Source organism: Arvicanthis niloticus, chromosome 30 (genome assembly GCF_011762505.2).
Source record: "Arvicanthis niloticus isolate mArvNil1 chromosome 30, mArvNil1.pat.X, whole genome shotgun sequence".
In the NCBI taxonomy this organism is placed as follows: Eukaryota; Metazoa; Chordata; class Mammalia; order Rodentia; family Muridae; genus Arvicanthis; species Arvicanthis niloticus.
This window is the reverse complement of record NC_133438.1, coordinates 19,776,677-19,799,691: the sequence shown is the minus strand read 5'-3', so window position 1 is coordinate 19,799,691 and position 23,015 is coordinate 19,776,677. Positions and strand designations below refer to the sequence as shown.

Genomic DNA, 23,015 nt, shown 5'->3' with positions numbered 1-23,015 from the left:
TGCTCATTTGACCTGGCCTAACACTCATAATACCCTCAGAATACAAATTGTCTGATACCCAGAAAAAAGTAGGCTATTGCATGAGACTTTAGTTCACCTCAGTTTTTGGCTCCATTCTTCCAGGTTTAGGCCACCAACTAGAGCAGTAACAATATAGAACCACAAATAGCCCAAACAATCATAAGAAGTAAAGTCATAGCTTGTGGTATCATAAAACCTGACCTCAAACTATACTACAGAGCTATAGTGACAAAGACAGTCTGGATCCAGCATAAATGTAGACAGGAAGACTAGTGGGACAGAATACAAGACCTGAAAATAAACAGACAAAGTATGGTCACCTAATTTTCGACAAAGGCATAAAAAACATGCACGGGGGGGGGGGGGAGCCCCTTCAATAAAACATGCTTGCAAAATTGGATATTCACCTGCAGAAGAATAAAATTAGATTAACAACTCTCACTTTGTATAAAGAAATCAATGCAAAATGGACCAAAGTCCTTGAAGAAGTGGACGTGGAGGTGGGGGGATAACAAGGGAGAGAGGGACTTGGAGGAGAGGAGCGAAGGGAACCTGCAGCTAAGGATGTAAAATAAATAAATACCTAATAAAACATTTTTTTAAAATCTTGAAGTGCTAAAACTATCAGATAAAAACCTAAGAAATAGTCTCCAAGATGCTGGCAAAGGCAAGGAATTTCTGCATAGAGTGAGAACTAGCCTACGTATCAGCAGATGAGTCTACATGGAAGCAAGGCATTTCTGTACAGCAAAAGAAGCTGCCAGCGCCATGCACAGACAGCCCATGGGAGGGGAGAAAACCTCTATATGCTTAACTCAAGGGACTAATACCCAGAACATCCAAACACTGCAGAAATTAAATACCAGGTGATAAGACTGCCAGTCAGCAAACCGACTGAGGAACAGAGCAGACATTTTCCAAAGAAAAACAAAGTAATCAATAACCATTTAACACAATGTTCAACACCCCTGGTTCTTTTTTGTTTGCTTTTGTTTTTTTAAAACTACGTTGAGATACCACCTGACCCTTGTCAGAATGGCTACCATCAAGAACCTGACAACGGATGTTGGAGAAGATGTGGAGAAAGAACCTTTATTCCCTGCTGATGGGAGTTCAGATTAATGACGCCATCATGGAAATCGGTGTGGAGGTTCTTCAAAAACTTAAGTCTAAAACTACTATGGTGGTTTGAATGAAAACGGCCCCCCCATATACTCACAGATTTAAATGCTTGATTTCTACCACTATTTGAAAGGATTAAGAGGTGTGGCCTTGTTTGGAGGAAGTGTGTCACTGAGGGTGGGCTTTGAGGTCTCAAAGGGGCAAGCCAGTACCACCTCTGCCTGCTCGCTGCCATGCTCTCACCAGGACAACGGACTGAATCTCTGAAACCGTTGCAAGCCCCAATTAAATGCTTCCCTTTGTGAGTTGCTGTGGTTATGGAGTCTCTTCACAGCAGTACAGCAATGACCACAACACCTACCATATGACCCAGCAATTCCACTCCATATCCTACACAGAGACATTTGCACATCCGAGTAGAATCCTGCTCTATTTACTATAGCAAGGAAACATTACCAACTTAGATGTCTGTCAACAAGTGGATGGACAAAGAAAACCTAGTACATATGTAAAATGGAATATTATTTATCTGGAAAGAAGAATGAGATCAGAACTTTCCAGGAAAATGGATGGACTCAGAATGAGTAATATTACAAGAGGTCACACAATGTGCTTGTTTTCTCTCGTGTGTAGATTCCAGCATGTAACACTGACACATTTGTATGGAAGCAGGTTTAAGTGTGAGCATAGTGTAACATTCACAACGGCAACCCAAAAAGGGTGCTCTTAGGTGACAGGGCAGGATGGGAAGTAGTCAAAAGGGCACAGGATGTGTGAAAATAAAACCCAGAAAGCTAATTAGTTTTTAGTGTCAACTCTGAAGTGTTGTTTTTATTTTTGTTTTCTTTATGATTGATCGTGAATGTGTAAAACCCAGAAGGAAGCCCTGTGGCTTCAGAATGACCATTCTAATCCATACAGTGTGACATTTTTATCTGTGAGTTCAATGCAATATGATTTTCACCAAAAAACGAAAAAGAATAAAAATGTTTTTTAAAGGACAATAAAACAAAACTGTGTTTCCAGGCACTATTGTTCTGCTTCTGAGGGAAACCCTCTAATAACTTAGAAATAATGTACATAACGACAGTATGATCTATGTTTGAGAACAATAACTCAAAGTAGGAAGTGAGCCGGGACATGAGCCTTTGTTACTGGTTGTTTCAAGCCTACTGCGTCCACTCCAGTTTAAGGACCTCTAATTTTTCTGTAATTTGCTGCCCTCTCGTGGTCAACTTGAACAACTGTAGACTGATCAAGAGGACAGAAAGCAAGAGAAACCTGGGATATTTCTTTCAAAGGGACCCTCTCTGTCCAATCTGTGGGGAAAAGAAAAACTTTGGCTCTAGCAAGATGAACTCCAGGATGAGAACAGACAGAATCTCAGGGAGAAGCCATATTGGGTCCTTGATTCCAGGAACAGCTTTTCTTCCCACAGTGTTACTCCTGTCAGGCTGTAACATCCCAATTCCTGATTGCCCTTGGATTTGTGTGTCCAACTACAGTAATTGTTACCATACCTCTGGGTACCATTGAAAAACATCTTTAAAACAAATAAGACTTGTCCTCCACCGTTACCCTGCAACAAAACACTTTGAAAGTGTACCAGATAATTCATTCAGAGAAAACACCCACATACATAAAATAAAAATAAATAACATCTATCAATATTAATGCACTATAGAATAATGTCATTGAACATGAACTGATGTGGGGCTGTGGTGCCCACGCATGGACATGAGTCCTGTTGGGCTGAGTTTTGGGTCCCATGTGTCTGCTGCCCCAGGTGGCTCAGGGAGGCAGAAGCTCGGGACTTTGACTGAGTTCACTCCACATGGCACCAGGCAGATGCTGGGCTAGGGGAAGCCACTGAGTTCCACACTGGGCATGGGGAGATCCCAGTCTGAGGTCCCACAGTGGCAGAGCTCTGAGGTTGGAGGGTCTCTGGGTCAAGGTGAATAGTGGGAGACTGGCTGGTTGATCTCAGCTCTTGGGCTCCCAATCACTGCTGAGCCATCGCAGAAGGATTGAGAAAAGGGCATATGGGCTGAACCCGCCACAACTGAAAGGAGAGAGAAAGAGGGAGAGAGAGAGAGAGAGAGAGAGAGAGAGAGAGAGAGAGAGAGAGAGAGAGGGAGGAGAGTTCGGGTGGTGCCCTGTTGGGGTCGAGGTGACTCACTTGGCTGGGTCATGGCTGGCTAGGCTAGCTTGCTTGAGTTGACAGGCCTCCGTGGCTGGAACACAGAGAGGTCCTCTGACGGGAGATTAGGTGGCAGCTCATTGGTTGAAGGCCCCCTTTATGGTTCTCCATGGTGGCCCCCAAAGACAAGAGGAAGTCCATGGTTTTAAAAGGTTTATTGTCATGGCGTAAAGTAGATGAAGCTATAACCCACCCCCCACCCCCATGTCCTCAGAGCGGGCCTGAGGTTAAATATCTTTTTCAAGGAGGAGGGTCTAGGAAGGAATGCTTAATTGGTTACACCCTCTTTAGGTGCCTTTAGGTATCTCATGAATATGGAGATCTCTTGAGGCTCTGCAGCCCATAGTCACGCCCTCTACCTGTGCTATGTGACCTAAGGCCACAACCTTTCTTTGGGAGGGACTGTGGATAAGTGAAAGGAACCAGGGCCCAGGAGCACCTACCATACCTTTAGGGTGTCCAGGGTTCAAGGCCTGCACTGGACCAGGTACCCAGCTGCCTCTCACAGCCCACCGCCCCACAAAATGACTCTCCCTTCACCTGCTGTGACCAAAGGAGATCCTTTCAGGAACACTAGTGTCTTGAGCAGAAGCACTTCCAGGCCCCTTGCCAGCTGTGTACCAGTCCACATCTCCCAAGATTCTGTCTCCCAAGCCATCCCTCCAGAAAACTCCGCTGAGAGTTTGAAACTGTTATCTTCATCAGAATCTCATTAGTCTTCATTGAAGGTGCCTGTTTCAGATCTCCTGGTGTTCTGCAGACACCTACCTCTTGAATCTAAACTGGATCTTGAATAAGCTTTTCTAAACAACTTTTCCATGAGTTCCTGGCCTGGTTATAAAGGAGAAGTCTCAAAAAGGACTTAGGAAAGTCAAGGTAACAGCCACTCTTCTCAGACAGGCTTGCTAAGTACCTTGCAAGCCAGGTGACTGAGCAGGTGCTAAGAATGCAGGGAACAGCTCCAACAAGTTCATAGTCTACTTAGGGAGGGGCCAAATAAACAATAGTAAAGTTCAGGCTGGAGAGCAGCAAGGCATTCTGGGAGGGGGGAGAGGCTGGCCTTGGGGAGAGTCTGGTTGAAGACATTCGTTTTTTCAAGTGCCTCCTATCAAAGAGACTTCAGAGTGAACCATAACAAATGGCATTCATTTTCAATCTGTGTGACCCCGCACACACCCTAGAAGTCTCTGAACACAGCTTTGTCACTTTCACAAGGCTAAGTGTGAGTTTATACTTGTTTGGTGGTTTAGGGGATTTTCACGGTTGCTGGACGTTATTCACAGACCTTACAGAGTTTGTAACTGTTATCAGAGCTTACTCCGTAATGCCATTCACAACCTTTTTGCTAGTAAACGCGGGACTATGGGGGTGCAAATAGAAAATTGTGTTTGATAATACGAAGGGCCGTGAGAGCGCCACAGATAGAAACCGAGTATTTAAAAAGGAAAGGAAAGGAAAAGAAAAGCGATGGACGACAAAGAAAGGGCTTCAAGGAACCAGAGAAAGTATGTTTCTAAATCGCTACCTTTATGTTTTGGTAATTCTGCGGCTGCCAGATTTTTATCCTCCCTCCCCTCCCCTTCCCTCTTCTCCCTTTTCCTTCTCTCCTCCCCTCCCCTCCCCTCCCCTCCCCTCCCCTCCCCTCCCCTCCCCTCCCCTCCCCTCCCCTCCCCTCCCCTCCCCTCCCCTCCCCTCCCCTCCCCTCCCCTTCCCTCTTCTCCCTTTTCCTTCTCTCCTCCCCTCCCCTCCCCTCCCCTCCCCTCCCCTCCCCTCCCCTCCCCTCCCCTCCCCTCCCCTCCTCTCCCTCACCAAGTGTCTGTCACTTCTCCCTTCTCTTTTTGTGTCTGTCCAGCAAGATACTTCCTGTGGTCCTTCCTGAAGCAACACTAACACTCACACTTGGTGTTGTATTGTGTCTATCATTCTAGAAGTCAGGAAGTTTTGAGAAAAACTGGAGCCAACTGGTCATGAGCAGAAATATCCAAGTGCAGTTTCAATTGGGTGTCTCCTAATCTTTAAGTCGTGGGTTAGCTTATTATCGCAGGCGGCCCTCCAATTAAAAAAATATTTAACAACTTAAATAATAAACTCAAGGCTGGGGGTCTGGAAGGCTCCTTTTGCTAAGAGGACCCAAGCTGGGTTTCCCTCGTAGCTCACAGCCTTCAACTCCTGTTCCAGAAGATCTGATGTCTGCTTCTGGCCTCAGCAGGCACTGCACACATGCAGCACACAAACATACATGAAAAAAAAGGGAACCGTATACATAAATAAAAATAAATAACAGTGGAAAACCACTAACGAACATAGAATAATTTCACGGCACTGCAAATGGACTCTCCTCTCACTTTCTGTGACCAGAGAGTGATCCTCTCAGGACCACCATCATCCTGAGCAAACAGAATTCCAGGCCACTTGCCGGCTAACGCCCACTAGCCATTCTCTCAGAGTCCACATGATTCATCTGCTTTCAAACAGAAGAATTTATTTTTCCTTATGTGTCTCACTTAAAGAAAAAAAAAGAAAGTTAAAAAGCAAATAAAGAAAGAATTAACAATGCAGATGTTTACAAGTATATTCTTCCAAATTTTGACTCCCTGCCCCCTCCATGTGTGTGTGTGTGTGTCTGTGTTTATATAATAAAATCATAATACTCTGATAATAATAGCTATTCTTCTGAATTTATTTTGGAGAGTCCCACATAGTCACTGAGGTGATCCTCACAGTAAACCTGTAAAATATCTTTGTCTCCATTTGCCAAGTGAAGAAACAAAAGTATCAAGAGATTAAATGTATCCACCAAGTTTCCCCTTTGTGAATTCCAGAGCTGTTTGAACCAGGCGCTCTGGCTCAGTGAACATTCTGTTACATACAGTGTTATGTTGTTATCTTTGCCGGTGGCCAGCTGTCATTCCATTCTTAAATATCTGAAAAAAGCCTTTAAAATCCCTCACCGGCAGGTTTATTTTGTTTTCTTTTATTTATTTGAGTGGTATGTGCACCCTGGCATTTTTCTGGAGGTCAGAGGACAATGTTACGAACAAAGTTCTCTCCTATGGTGTGAGTTCTGGGAATCAAATTTACAGAGTCAGACTTGGTGGAAGGGCTTCCTTACCACCAAGCCATCCCTCAGGTCTTGTTGGGCATATGTGACATGGGCTGGGGAGATGGTTCGGTGGTTAAGAGCACTGACTGCTCTTCCAGAGATCCTGAATTCACTTCCCAGCAACCACATGGTGGCTCATGACCATCTGCAATGGGATCTGATGCCCTCTTCTGGTGTGTCTGAAGAGGGCAATGGTGAATACATAAAATAAAAAAAAAAAATCTTTAAAAAATTTAAAACATGTAAAATGTCATTTCAGCATGCTTTTCCAACTAGGGCTGAGCTGAAAACTTAATTGGCTACAGCTATAACTTTTATACACTTGCTGGAAAGCTACACTTTATCATAGGGTTATGGTACTGTATGACAGCTGGTCCCCAGTACCCACCCCTTGTCAAAACAAGTTTCATTCTTTATCATATGGCTGTTTCAGGCCTGTTTCACCTGGGACCCATGACCCCTTCTCCCCCCAAACAGTAGTGTTTAAGAACCTCTATTCTGTTGTAGTCTGTGTTCTGGAAAAGACAGATGCTATAGGGCTGAGACAATGTTTCCCATCTTTTCCTGTAATTATGCTTGATACAAAGAAAATGCCCCCCCACACTCCATTTACAGTTAGGTCTCCACTGATCAGCAAGAACAAAACTCGTATTTATGAACCTCAGTTGAGACTCTCTTCTCCAAGTCCTAAACTTCCGTCTAGTGGCCCGAGCCAACTAACAGAGCTTTCTGAGAACTGGAAGGCCTGAGGTTAAGCATTATCTGATCGGTCACTCCCGTTCATCCCATTTCTCCACGCCCAGTCTTCTCTGTCTCTATAAAAAGAAACTCCTTTGTACACAAATCAGGGAGCAAGATTTTGTAAACCAAGGATCTTCCCACTTGCAATAATTCCTACCCTGCCATGATAACTTCTGAGTTGACTGTTTACTAAATACAGATTCGTTATTATTTATTATATCACAAGAACTTTAAATTTTTTTTTTTTTGGTTTTACTCCTTTAGTGTACTTCTTGTTATTCAAATGGAATTACCAGCTACTCTTTCTCTCTTCCCATATAGTGTATAAAATTGCGTGGCCAATGTGCTCATTCCCAGAAGCCTCCAGGATTTCACTTCTTTATGCCCAGGAGATTTCAGTCACAGGGTAGTAATTATCCTAACCCTGTGAACCTCATGACTTCCTCTACACAGAATAGTTACACAAAGTCTCTGTCATGGGCCTTAGAAGCTCTGTTACAGTATTAAACCCATCTCATTCACAAAAGGCTATGGCTTCTCTCATGGTTCCTACTGAATCAGCCAGTTAGGGCCCACCTTATATAATATAACCCATCTAAATCTGGAGTCAGAGAAGTAAGCAGGCGTATATGTATATGTATATGATGTATACATATATATACACACACATATGTATATGATATATAGTACCTATATTATGCACACATATATTCATATATGTATCTATCATATGTGTATATGTCTATTCACACATATAGTATACATACATGTATTATATATCATATAATACACATATGATACACACATGTATATCATATATACACACATGTACATGCTATATACATACATATATATCATATACATATATCACATACATATATGTATCATATATATGTATGTCTATAAACATATATACCATATATATGTAAATATGTATCCTATAATATATATCACATAATGTACATATGATACATACATATATATCATATGTACACACATATGTATATGCTATATACATACATATATATTACATACATACATATATATCTTAATTAAAACTCCAGTGCTGGAGAAATTCAGAGAATAAGAAAAGTTAGCAAAGATTTGATTTTTAATTTTTTTTTTTTTTTTTTTTTACTGAAACATCTTGTTATTCACTAATTTCCAGAACCAAAGCCCCAGGGGTATTCTTTGATCTCCAAAGCATCAAGGAAAGGAAGGGACACAACAGTAAATGCCTCCTTGCCCCTTCCCCATTCTCACATCTCTCTGGATTTTGCCTCAAGTTTGGTGATTTAATAATCCTAACCTGGATGTCCCAAGTGGCTGAGTGTAGATTTGGGGGGCTCTGCACGGTGTGTCCTTTCCCTCTATTCTGCCCTTTGTCCCCTTCACCCTGTTCCTCTTCCCCTAGGGATACTGTAAAATGTTAGCATGCCAGTTTTCTTAGGCTCTTATGTTTAAGAAAGGTGCACTAAGACTTCTCTGATCGAGCATGCGATGGCGCACGGCTTTGGCGCCCGCCGCCAGAGGGCGCCCTGCGGCCCAAACTCTCGGAGTTCGAATCCTGTGTTCCCCGTGTGACAATGCCTGAGTCTCATGGGGGGGAAAAAAAAGGACTTTCTTCAATGAGTGTTTTTGCCTGGCGGTGGTGACGCATGCCTTTAATTCCTAGCACTTGGGAGGCAGAGGCAGGCGGATTTCTGAGTTCGAGGCCAGCCTGTAGCACTTAAATTGTATTTTTCTGAAGACTAAAGTGAGAAAAGAATTTGGAAGAATGCTCAGAGGAGACCTGGGAAAGTTGAATATTTAAAAAAGAAAACAACAACAACAACAACAAAAAAAATCTGCTAAGAATGTATCCTCAGGGGCTGGGCAGATCGGTAAGTGGGTAAAGAGGCTTGCTGCACAAGTGTGGGGATCTTAGTTCAAAACCACAGCATTCACATAAAAAGTCACTCACAGCTAATGTGCCTCTTAACCCCAGCTTTGGGGAGGTAGAAACTCGTGGATTCCCCTCACCCCAACCCAGGGTTCACTGGTCAGCCATTATGGCTCAAATAGTGAGAGCCAGGTTCAATGAGACATTGTCTCAGAAAATAAAGTGAAGAATAATTGAAAAGGACAAATAGATGCCAACCTTTATCTTCTACACATACCCTCATGGGTGGGCACACCACAACATATGTTCCTCGCCTCCACACACACAACACACACACAAACACACAGGTACCACACATGGAATCCAGGTACAGCTGGAGACTAGTTTGGCCAAAGCCCACAGAGACGCTCTGGAGCATGAACAAAGTCCACAAGATATGGACTCTGAATGTGGCAGCTATTCTTGGAGAGACAACAATTCTCCAGAGAAGCCGGGTGTGATCTGTTCCTAGTTGCTTGCTGCTTTTGTAAGGCCTCCACGAATAGAGGACCTCACCCAAGCCTCGGGAATTCACGGCCACCCATTAACTGTAAGACACCAAACTTGATGTAATCAGCAAGAGGAATATTTTAATCAGTATACTGAGGTCAAGACCTGTAGCCCACGCTGGGGTAATGGGGTCTGACCCCAGGACTTTGGAGACAGAGAGAATTTAAAGCCCAAAACCACAACTCAGGGGGGGGAACCACAACCCAGGGGGAGTAAGGGAGGGCTATTGGAGAGCACCTGTGGAAAGTCCCAGCCCATTATTCAGTTTGTGACAGGGTACAAGGAACAGACTATTCTCTAAGAGCCTATACGCAATCAGCCAAGTTCCTGGTATCCAGGATGTACGGGCACGCTGAGAACTCCCAACTCAAACTCTCCTAGTATCCAGGGTGCACAGGAACGCTAACTTGAACTCTCAGCTCAAACCCTATTCAATCTATCTTATGGTCAGTTTTTAGTTTCTGGTACCCATAGCGCTTGGTCACGCTATCTTGAACTCCCAGCTCTGAACTCTATTCAATCTATCATCTATTTGTCTTGTGGATAGCTAGTTTCCTAGGACCCAGAACGCAGAACAAGCTGATCTGCACTCTTGACTTCATCTGTAGAAGGTTTAAAATTTTTTTAACTCTTTCACTTTTACTCTTTCACATCTGTTTATTTTATTGGATGTAAGGGTTTTGCCTGCATTCATGTTCGTGTACTATGGATGTCTTGTGCTCTCAGAGGTTGGAAGGATGCATCAGATCCCTTGGAAGTGAAGTTACATCTGATTTTGAGCTGCCATATGGGTTCTGACATCTGAGCCTGGGTCTTCTGTAAGAGCAGCAAGTGCTCTCAACCACTGAGCCATCTCTCCATCCCCTTATGTTTTGTTTCTTGTTTTGGTTTTGATTGCTTATTCAATTAAAAGACAAGATCACAACAAATTCTGATTTCAAAAACCTTTGAGAAAAACTTAGATATGCAGAGAGGCAATTTTAGGCCAAATTCATTTCAATTTAATGTTTCCCACAGCCATTAAGGATCAGTTACCATGGTAATAATTAAAGGAATCTGGTTGTTGAGTCATTAACAACTATTGCATGAAATGTCTTTTAGCATCTGTGAGAGAACACAAAGTGAATGTCTAAGACTAGTAAATGTTCTCTTTTGCTTTAATGAAGAAATGGTTCCTGAACCTGTGATTCATGTCTGCACATCCATGAGGTTCCCTCTGTGTCATGTCTGCACATCCATGATGTTTCCTCTGTGTCATGTCTGCACATCCATGAGGTTCCCTCTGTGTCATGTCTGCACATCTGTGAGGTTCCCTCTGTGTCATGTCTGCACATCCATGAGGTTCCCTCTGTGTCATGTCTGCACATCTGTGAGGTTCCTTCTGTGTCATGTTTGCATATCCATGGAGTTTCCTCCTCCTCCTCCTCCTCCTCCTCCTCCTCCTCCTCCTCCTCCTCCTCCTCCTCCTCTTCTTCTTCTTCTTCTTCTTCTTCTTCTTCTTCTTCTTCTTCTTCTTCTTCTTCCTCTTGTCTTTTTCACCTGAAGGAGACGATATATGAAGAAATTTGAACTGGATTATAAACTTGATTCTACACGAACAACTGAAGAAAGTAAAAAGTAGACTATACAAAGACTGTATAAAGACTTTTAAAATGAAGTATATAAAACAAGCCCATTTCCTCCTAAATAAACCAAAAAGATTAATGACTTTAAAAAATTAAAGACATGTTTAGTTTTTGAAAGGACCTTGTGTGAAAATAGCAAAGAACTCAGACTTGAGAAAAGACGGCCCTAAGGTTCCTAAGCTCTTGATTCAAAAGAAATGCCGATAAACCTTTGAAATCATAAATTTTATAAGCACATATAGTAATTTAATAGTAGAAATAAAAATACAGGGTTTTTGTTTGTTTGTTTTTTACATTTTTTGTTTGAGTTTTGTTTTTTTGAGACAGGGTTTCTCTATGTAGCTCTGGCTGTATCACTGTTAGACCAGGCTGGCCTCAAACTCAGAGATCTGCCTGTCTCTGTCTCCCACATGCTAGGCTTAAAGGCTTGAGCCACTATGCCTAGCTTTTCACAAATTCTTAATGAAATTCAAAAAGAAAGAAAATAAGGAAAAATAAATGAAGAACAAGTGAAGCAAACAGACAACAACCAGGAAGACATTGTAATTCAAACCCTTGGATGACTTTACTGGAGAACGGTCTGTAGCTGCTAATTAAAAGATAGGGGTTAAAGACAGAAGTCAAGAAAAGACAGACAGCTCACTTTAAATGTGAAAATGCTAACATTGAAGAGACAGATAAAGACAAATCTCAGGTGAGTGGAAGCTGAAGCAGCTAAGTAAAGGGAAGCTTGGATAGCATGTATATGTATATGTATGTGTATGTGTATGTGTATGTGTATGTGTATATGTGTATATGTGTATATGTGTATATGTGTATATGTGTATATGTGTATATGTGTATATGTGTATATGTGTATATGTGTATATGTGTATATGTGTATATGTGTATATGTGTATATGTGTATATGTGTATATGTGTATATGTGTATATGTATATATGTATATATGTATATATGTATGTATGTATATACATATATACATATATACATATATATATATGAATGAGGCCATGGCATAATGATAAAAGAGCAGTTCATCAGAAGACATAGCCACACTACTTGGGCATACATATTGTTTGTGTTCTTTGAAACCTGTGAAATAAATTCTGACCGACCCAAAAGTAGAGAAACTCTGCAGTTAGTTGGAGACTTTGACCCTTGTTTCTTAGTAGTTCATAGAGGAGTAGATGGGAGACTCAGTAAATTCCTAGAATACTTGACCCACCTTGAGCTCACTGATGTTTGTAAACCACTCATTTTGATGGCAACTGGTTTGTTTCACTTTAAAAGTTTTATTTTTACGTGTGTGTGTGTGTGTGTGTGTGTGTACACCATTTAATCCCTCAGCCCCATTTCTAGATAATTAATCAAATGAAAAACATATTTTTTTTGTTACTAAAAAGAAACTGTATTCCGGTATTTATGGATATTTTACTCATAACAACTGCAAACTACAAGTAGCCATCTGGTAATGCTAATAAGCTAAATCATATCTAGACAGGCAGCCAGAAAGGAACACAGTATCGATTCCTAGAACAATGTGGAAACAACTTAAGTGCGTTGTGCCAAGTGAAAGAAGACACTCTAAAGAGAGCACTTGTACTCTGGTTTTGCAGTGGTGTCAATGGTGAGGGGACAGGGCTCCAGATCTGCTCTAGCACCCTGGGCAGCCCCAGGAGTAGCTTTAATCTCTTAGGGATCTTGACTCAGGCCAAACTAGGACTTGTTGCTTTGATACAGACAGAAAAGCATTTCTGGCTAGCTAGTTTGAAACTGAGCTGAAGAGTTTAGAAAGAATATGAGGAATGGAACTTAGGCGAGGAGAAAAACTCATCTGAGAACATGAGCATAGGCTTCTGTCAGAAATCACACAGTAAGACCTACCCTAGCACGGGTACTGGTTTCTGTAGGAGCTTTGAGATTCACTATCGTAGTATATCGCCATTGGGATGAAAGGGAGTGGCTGGTTCTCAAGCTACTATCTGAAAAGGTGCTAAGAACAAAGTCCATCTGAAAAGTTGCTAAGAACAAAGCCCATTTGAAAAGGTGCTAAGAACAACCATCCCAACCCTGCCCCTTAATCGGTGAGACCTGTGAGGTGGATCCAGAGATTCCTTGTACGAAATTATAATCTGATAAACTAAACCCAGAAACCACTAGTTTTGCACAAGGTGTTAGTACCGTTATCTTCATGTAAATCCCATTTCTGTTTCTGGTGAGATTCCTAGAAAACAGCGAATCTACTGCTGGCAAGGGAGAGAGGTCTTGTGCAGTTATTGATTGTGCTACTTCATTGCTGGTAAGTTCAACCTGGTTCCCGGATAAGGAGTTCCTTATCGTCTTTGTGTCCCCATAAAGTGCTTTGTCTTTCTATCCTGCCTCAGCAGGAACAGAAGACATAGCTGTCCAGGTTAGAGGAGAAGGCACATTGTTTTGAAGGGGACAGAAGAAAACGTTTAGGGAAATGGAAATGTTCTGAACCACACTGAAAGATGCATGGGTGTTTGTCAAACACCCATTTAATCGGGTATATATTATTATACCCACTAATTATATATACTTATTCAAGTAACAAAAAACACAGCCTCTCTGAAAATAAATCAGCACCTCAAGAAGGAGTACAAACCCACAACGACCAAATGTATCATTGTAGCAGGTAGGGACAAAGAGCTGATCTTGATAAAATTTGGAAAGGTTATTTGGACTTAATTCTCTAAGGCCAAGAGGAATTGTCTATGGGCACGATATTACAGATTTGACTTTTGTCACACGAGTATGAGCCAGTAACCCTGAAGCAACCTTTACTTACACAACCAAACTGTAGCTCAAGCCAGATAGGTTCTTCCTTGTTAGAGAAAGAAGTCTACAAAAACACAGGACAGCTCAGGTGAAGCATGGGATGCCACCTTAGAGGAAAAACATATTAGCATAAACTTCTTTGTGTAGATACAGAGGAAGTAGATGGAATTATAAATATGTATGTGTGTATAGAAGAGCTTACAGAACATATTTGTTTCCTAGCTTTATCTATCTCCAAGAGAATCCATTATAGTAAGAGTAGGCTGTCTGATCTTGGTTTCTAAATACTTTTTAACAATAAAAAGAACATATCTTTATATCAAAATGAACAGGTACAGACTTGGAATGGAAATAAAAGTTGAAGGTAAGCCTGGAACATCTTGTACCAACAAATGTGAAGTAAAACTAGAAGACCTGCCAAAGGACAAAGTAGCCAACCAAAAAGAACTCTCAGTGGGCTAGGATGATAGTAAGCAATAAAGTGTTTCCCACACAAGCGGGAGGAACTGAGTTCAAATCTTCAACACCTGTATAGAAAGCTGGCACAGCAGCCCATGCTTGTCTTCGGAACTGGGGAGGATCACTGGAGCATACTGGTAACCATCCTAGCCGGATCAAGGTGCTGTAGCCTCAAGAAGAGATCTTGTCTCAAAATATTAGGTGCAGAGGAATCAAGAAAGATACCCAAGAATGACTTCCCTCGCCACGTTGATATACATATGTGTGGATGCACATGTAGTTCCCATGAACATGTACACACACAAATCCAAAATGATGGAACAATGAAGGGACAACTGAATTAAACAGACAAAGAATAAAATAAAGATCTACAAACCCATGTTAATATAAATAGAAGAATTAGAAATAAATCTGGGATTAGTGTCAAAGTCCTCCTTATATATCCATAGACAGAAATAGAAAGCCAGCTCTACGAAAATAATCACAAGAGTCCTGCTGAATACTGCTTAAAATTCACTGATGAATTTTTAATTGATTTACAAAGCGTTAAGGAAATATAAAATATGTGTACCATCTCAAAATGTTTCTCCCCAAAGATTACTTAGTGTTACAGTTTCAGTACAGTTCCATAGGCTTTTGTTACTCTTGTTTGCAATGGTGTTTGAGACATTGTTTCACTCTGTACTCCAGGCTGGTCTCAAACTCTCAGCAATTCTTTTGCCTCAGCTTCTCAGGTACTGAAATTTCATGTATATGCCCAGGCCATAAACTTAACGTTCTTTCCTTCCAAATATGGAATTCAATTCTATTCCCCTTGAGTGTAAAGAAGGCATGGAATGCTTCTATAGTGTTATATGAAAATGAAAATAGTGTTTTGCCCTTGGGGAAACTCAGACACCACCTTAGCCTAGAGACTGAAGCCACCATCACCCCATTACATCTGAGGTGACACAAAGTGAAAAGTAGGCCACTTTCTCTGTGGGTTGCTGTCCAAATACCTCTGTCCATTTGCATAACTCATCAGAGAAAGGTAAACTGTGGTGTATTATGCAGAACTCTTGACTTAAAAAGTGTCAAGGTCATGAAAATAAAGCAACAACAAAACAAAAAGCAGAAGTGGTCACAGATGGGAGTAGACACTATATAAACACAGTGAGGACTCCTGGATTGGTTCCCAGAACAAATAGGGATTAGTATATACTTTTAACTGAAGTCAGTAGTTTAACTGATGCTTGCAGTACAGAGGTTTACTGCTTATTTCTGACAAATGTCATACAAGTATGCATCTGAATGGGCTTCAAATATGAATTCTGCAGGATCTTTGGGAAGTCTTCTAAACATCTTTCTAGATAATGTATTTATTGAGTGTGTGTGCATCATGCATACATGTGGAGACCAGAAGGCATGGGAGTCATTTCTCTTCTTGTACCAGGTAAAAGCTGCAGACTGAACTCACATTTCCAGGCTTGATGGCAAATGCCTTTACCTATAAAACCTGTTCTCTGCCCCTGTACTTTCTCATTCATCTATCTATCTATCTATCTATCTATCTATCTATCTATCTATCTACCTATCTATCTATCTATCTATCTATCATCTATCTATCTAACACCTATCTATCTATCTATCTATCTATCTATCTATATCAATTGATTGTAAGGCCTCTATAACTCATTCTGTCCTCTAGCTTTCTAAGTAGGTCAAGTTGGTCTCAAATTCACAGCAATCTTGCCCCAACCTTCAGAGTTCTGGGATTTCAGGCATGCACTATCATGCTCAACTTGCAACTTTTCTATGTCTAAAATTATTCTAAAATTAAGAAAAGCACACACACATTAAAATGAGGAAGTAGGAACAGCAGATGATAGTTAAAGATAACTCTGTGAGCCAAGTACAGAAATAAGAAAACCTCCAGTGTGAGGTCATGCTGTTGCCAGGAGGGAGGTAGGAGCAGAGATCAAAGTCCCTTAAAGCAATGTATTATAGTGCATAGAAAGCAGGAATCCAAAGCATGTGATCCTTAGATGTAACGTGACTCAACAATGTATCGTCTGAACTGAGGTACCTTTGAGAGTGAATGAGTTGTTCAGGATACTGGGACCAAAGCTTAAAGTAGGACTGTCTGAAGCAAAGTAGACATGATCAACTCTGTTCTGTAAGCATAAGAAACTTAGAGATAATTTGGAAGTTTACCATGATAAAAAGTTTAGACTTAATTTTGAGAGTAGTGTTTTCTATAATGCATACTTGAAAGCTGTTTTGAGAGTTTCTATTGCTGTGATAAAACCCTGTGCCAAAATCAGGTTGGCAAGGAAAGGGTTTACTTCATCTTATAACGTTTACTCCATAATCCAAGGAAGTCAGGGCAGTGACTCAAGGCAGGAACTTGGAAGCAGAAACTGAAGCAGAGGCCATGGAGCAATGCTGTGTCCTGGCTCATGTGTCCCTCATGGCTTGCTCATCCGGTGTCCTAATACAACCCAGTAGCACAAGCCCATGAGTGGCACTACCCACAGTGAGCTCTGACTTCCCCACATCAGTCAAGGAAATGGCCCACAGGCTTACCCTTAATCTAGTACGATCGGGGCATTTTCTTAATTGATGTTTTCTTTTCCCAAACGACCCCAGCTTTTCTAAAGATGATATAAAGCTAGCCAGCATAAAAGTATTCTCAAATATTTGTTGAGGTAATTTATTTAAAATTTGGCCACTGGACAGGCTGACTATCTAAACTGAAACAGTTCTGCCTAGCTCAGCTGCCATGTTCCATGGCCAGAGGCCACGTGCACGCTGCAGCTAGAAACAGCCAGCCAGAAACACCAGCCCTATCACCCACGAGATGCCAGTGTGGGAGATGGCTCTGCCAGTCTTTCATGCTGTCTCTGCAAGGCTGGGCATTGCCCAGACCATCCGGCCATCCACACGAGCCCGGTAGAAAAATAAGACTCTAATGCTTAAATACTAATCAAAGGCTTTATATGTTTGGTAATGCTCAATAACAATATGCCCATACAATCAGAGGTGTAATCCAATACCCAACCTAGATATACCAACTATGTTTAACTGTTTAACTGCCAGAGACACGTGACCATCCGCTTCCATGTTCCCTCTCTCTCTTTTTCTCCCTCCCTAGCTCCTCCTCTTCCTTTTCCTCTTCCTCTCCTTACTCCTCCCACCTTAGCTTCGCCTACAAATATTAAATGTAAACATATTGATAATTGAATATTTTCAGAAATGTTGGATCAAATAAAGCCACACCAGTGTCTTTACTGAGTCATTTTTCATGGTCTCTGATTTATGAATGTGCAATGTTCTCTTTCATGTTCAATATGTCATATGTTCCTCAAGCATTTCTCTGTAGACCAATTTCTTTCCTACCCTTAAAGTTCTATCCTCTCACTGCTGGGCATTTCCTTCTTGAAGTAGCTTACTTTGGGGTTTATGGCAAAGGGCAAATTTGCAGTGCTGGTTTCAGGGTCAGGCTTTCAGCACATGAGTAGCTGCTATGGTTGGAAGAAAACGGACCAGAACTGAATTGGCCACTTTCACTGCTACGGAAGCAGACACAGAATAGACAATGAGGAGAAAAAGAAGGCCTGTGGAAACTGTTTGAAAGTAATGATAAACAACAGGTGGCTATGGTTTTCTGTGTCTCCTAAGGTTTATGTTTTAAAGACAGAGTTCCCAGTTCATAGAAGTCACGACTAATCTCAACTATCAATGTAGTGAAATTTAGAATCACCTAGTAATAGACTGTGGGACACTGCCTTGATTTGATGGACTGAGGTAGGAAGACCTGTCCATTGTGAGTAACACCATTCCCTAAGCTGAAATCCTGGACTAGAGAGGAAAAAGCGAGGAGGGTGCAGGCATTTGTCAGTCCCTGCCACTACTGCCACTTGACTGTAGACATAATGTGACTAGATGCCTCGTGTTCCTGATGCCGCTACTCCTTTGTCATGATAGGTTGTAATTCAAAAGTGTGGGTCAAAATAAACTTCTTTAATTTGCTTTTGCCACAGTATTCATAGAGCCACAGGAAAAGTAATGAAGGCAATATGCAAATGTTGCTTAAAGGAGACCCGGGGTTATTAAGATCATGAGGGCATTAGCAACTTGGTATGAAGATTGCTGTCTTGACAGGTGCTTCTTTAATCCTCAAAATGTCATATGTTTCACATTAAGGATAAATATAGTCACGGTGAAATATTCAGAAACCTTGGATCAAACGAAGCCATGCTCACTTCTTTACGGAGCCATTACACAGCTGCTAAATAATAAAATGAAGTACTACAATGGTCAGAAATTAGCAATCATGCTTAATTTTTCTTTTTGAATTCAAATGACTAGGAATAATTCAATTATTATACTTTTTTTTTTAAATGACAACTTTGAGCAAGCTCAAAATTTGATTTGGAATACCCAGCTTTGGAACCAGTATAGCCAGTGACTAGTAGGGCAACTTAGAGATCTCCGAGTCTCAGGCCCTGTATCTTTCTTTCCACCCAGTCCAGAATTCTAGCAAAAGTAACAGGGAAGGGCATATGGAAAGCACCCTAGATATCAGTTCCATTTCACAAATCCTCTCTTTGGCTCTCCATACCCAGTTGTCGTACAAGTCTTTTTAAATATTTATCACATCAATCTCACCCCTTCTCCTTCTTACTTTCCTTAGTGCAGCCCTTCAAAGTCTCCCGTCTTGAAGTTCTATTCTGAGGCCTGCTATTGTTACATTATGGGTCTGCTATTGTTATATTGTGGGCATGATATTGTTACATTATAGGCCTGCTATTGTTACATCATCGCCTTTCTTCTCTGTAGTGTTTCCCTTTCATTTTCCTTCTCCCAGGCTATCCTTTGTGCCAGGGAGTGAAGAGCACTTTGTACCTTTCCTCAAAATCTCGTAGTAGCTCAACTTCTATCACTTAATGTGAGACAGAGGCTGCTTGCTTTAAGAGTCGCATTTGCATTTTTAGCATCTTGATGTTTGAGCCCATGCACGAGGCTTTATCCAAATAAAGTCAACATTTACACATATTATACACATGAAAGTGAACATGCACACTCCTTTGGCAGGGAAGTTCCTTTCCATGTTGTCTTCCAGTGAAACTTTTATGTAACTTTCAAAACTGCTGTTCCTGTTTCCACTTCAGAAATCATCACTGACACTACAGTAAGGCACTCATCTTTGGGATACCTCTGTGCTCTGTATAAATTTCCATCACAGCGTATGGTGTCATGAGAAGGGCACCTGTCATAGGAAAACACCACACTCTACTTGATTTTGAAATTTGTAGTGCATAGTCTGATAGTTGCTGCAGGACAGACTCTCAGCAGATATTAGTCATCTGGATCTGGTGGCAGGAAGGACTCCAGAATCTGGACAGGACACACAAGCCTCTGCTGTTCCTAATTATCTGTGTGACTTGGAAGGGTTTTGTGTTTCAGGTTCCTTAATCTGTATTTTAAGGAAACCGAACCAGATTTTGTAAAAGGGATTCTGTAGCTTTAACAGCTAGCATGACTTTTTATTACAGAGGTTATTGCTTTGTCAGATAGTGATTTTTAAAAACATAACAATTTTGAAAAAAGGAGAGATTTCAAAGAAAGAAAAACAAATTTCCTCTGTATTTTGGGAAACATATAATGTCATTATGATGGGCTAATATTTCTATAAGTTCACAGTGGAGACGACAGGTAGAACTCAGGGGTGGGTCAACTACCTAAAATGTGAGGCCCTGGGTTTGATCCCTAGTACCTCAAAACAAAACCACAAACAACTTGGGACAGTGACACATGTCCGTACTCTGAACGATGAGGCAGGAGGGCTGCAAGTTCAAGGCCTGCCTGGGCTACAGAGTGAGTTCAAGGTTAATCTGGACAACCTCTAGAGACTGCCTCAAAAACAAAAAAGGCTGGGGATACAGGACAGGGTGAAGGCATGGGCTTCTCGTGGGCAAGGACCTTGGTTCAGTTTCCAGTACCGGACAAAATAGCAAAACCCAACGGTTCACAACTGCTCTAGCTAAATTACATTGCTTTAAATGGGTCCATGTCCTCTGACCAGTGTGCTCACTCCACTGTGTGGATACTACTTAGAAGACGCCGTGTTTGAGTCTGAGCTAAATCATCTATGTATGCTTACATGTGTAAAACCAAACACCGTACAGTTTGCTCCGTGGTTCTGACTTACTATAGTTTGAACCTCCTACCAATGAATTCTAGTACACTTTTGGTACCATGCCTTTTCATGCTCTTTCCAGAAATAACACCGTCTTAATTGCAGGCAAAGGTCAAAGCGATCTATTCTAATTAATTTGGCAAAGTATTTCTTTCACCTGAACAACTGATGTTTCTCATCCGAGAGAATCACGTGTTTGAAGAGTTATTGTTGGAACAGTCTGTGCTTTTAAAGCCGGGGAAAACTGCGTCCTGTATTTCAAGGATGAGAGACACATCAGGAGCCAGGGAAACATCTTTACCAAGTGGGCATCAAGAGATGATTCTTCGTTTATTCTTTCGTGAGTTTAGCTAGGATTGCCTTGACATTTTTGCAGTGACGTTTTAAAATGGAGTTGTTGAGTCTACCTCAGAGCTGAGGGTTAGGAAACAGGACCTTCAAGACCTGATGATGCTCCCTTGGTCCAGAGAGGGTGGCGCCACCGAATAAAGAACGCAGCTGTCCTCTATTGGCTTCCTTCCTCTTCTCTTGCAGGTAGACATCAGTTTGTCACCCATCAGAGCTTGGCTCCCTAGCAATTTTGCCAGTCCCTCTGAGCTTCAGTTGTCACTGGCCAATGGGAGAGACGCGGGCTCCGCCTCCTCCTTCCAGGGGCTGTGCCCAGAGCATGCGCAGTGGGCGTGCTCGCGCCACCGCCCTCAGCTGAGACTGCCTGCGCAAAGCCGTGGGCCCCCGGGTGACAGCGGCTGGAGGTGGCGGAGGAAGGCAGCGAGATCAGGGTAAAAGGAGACTGCAGAGGCAGGGTCCCGGGAGGGGCACCCCAGAACCGCAGTTCGCTGGTGGTTGGGTTGGGGTACGCAGAGCGGGGCTTCCTAGGGCGCCTCCCTCTCGGGGCTCCCACGCCCCGCGGCGGACGCAGGGACGCTACGTATGAGAACCCAGGGCGCGCGGTAGTGGAGCCCCGGGGACCTGACCCTACCGCCAGATCCTGGCAGGCGACAATCGTGCTCCCATTATCTGTCAACTTCCCCTTCAGAAGGACCAAAAGGGAAACGCGACGACGGGCCCTGGTCGTCTGGCCATGGGTTCCTTCCGCGGCCTGATCCATTTGCTTGGCTGTTGGCCTTACTCGCACAAGCTAAGTTTCTCTTGTGCATGTCTTTAATTGATTTATCCACCAAGACCTTTAGCAAAGTATTTCGAAAATTCGCATCTGTGTTTTCTAGGTTAAATTAACAACACCCCCCCCCCCCCGGCCCCCAATGCTTGGATGAGGGTGGGGAGAGAAAGCTTTACAGTCAAATGCTGTTTTTTTTTTTTTTTTATACTTTTTAAAAATATGCTTGAATTGTATACGCATATATCACTTTTTGGTTTCTTTAGATCAGATCTCGTATTCTGTTAGGAATTATTTACAAGTTTTCCACAATCAGGAAAAGAAAGGAATTAACTGAACCACAGGTTTGGTTCTCCTGGAGGTAGGCGTTTCTTTTAGATGTACTCTGAGCTGCACTGGCTGATAAAACTGTTAAATTGTGTCTTGTGGTGAGGATGGGCCTTTCCCTTTGCAAGCTGCTTTGTGAGTTGGCCCCGGGCTTGTGACTGGTTAAGAATGAGGCTGTAGTTTCCCAGTGTCTGGGGAAGTTAATATAACATAGTATTAACTCATTGACCTCTGGGTTCTTTTCCTTCAGCTAGCTCACTTCTTTCGCTGCTCCCAGCTAACAATTATTTCTAATTCTGATTAGGATCCCAAGTTCATCCATATCCTGCTGGTGGAAAATTATGAATAATTATGTTGGGTCATATGCCACTAAACATTGTGTGCACGAGGCCCTGGTTCCGTCCCCAGTACTGAGACAATATATTATTGCTATGTCTATCAGTACTGCTAGATAAAACTCCCACAATTGAGTCTGCGTGGATTTTACTCTGGTTCAGTGTTACTTGAAATATTAATGTGTGAAACTGTGGAGAAAAAAAAATGTTAGTGAATTAAGCTGAAACCAAACAGTGTAGCATAATTGTTGGATGGATGGAGGAGCTGGGCAGAGACGCACTTGGGTAGTTGGTGAACCAGATACTCAGATGGAAGACTGAGCATCCTCGTGTCTTCTGTGAGTCCTCCCCTGTTTGTTTGGGGAATTGAAAGCAGGGAGTGTGAATGTCCCAATCGTCTAAGTATGACACATGGCTTGAAGTAGAAGTTGCATTGACAGAGAGCCACAGACTTCTCATTTCAGACCTGGCATCTCTAATGTGTGACAACACCTTGCTGAGACAAGTCATCACAGGGGGGTGGGTGGGTATCATGGGAAGGGCCGTCTAGAGA

General features: G+C 42.1%; 1 protein-coding gene across 1 annotated transcript in view; it reads left to right on the top strand.

The window, feature by feature from the left end:
• The first annotated feature begins 21,339 nt into the window (after positions 1-21,339).
• The window catches only part of Stx7 (syntaxin 7), a 38,648-nt gene continuing 36,972 nt past the window's right edge, over positions 21,340-23,015 (top strand). Inside the window, exon 1 of the mRNA XM_076928032.1 lies at positions 21,340-21,462. The gene's annotated coding sequence lies outside the window, so the exon portion shown is untranslated. The remainder of the gene's footprint in view (positions 21,463-23,015) is intronic.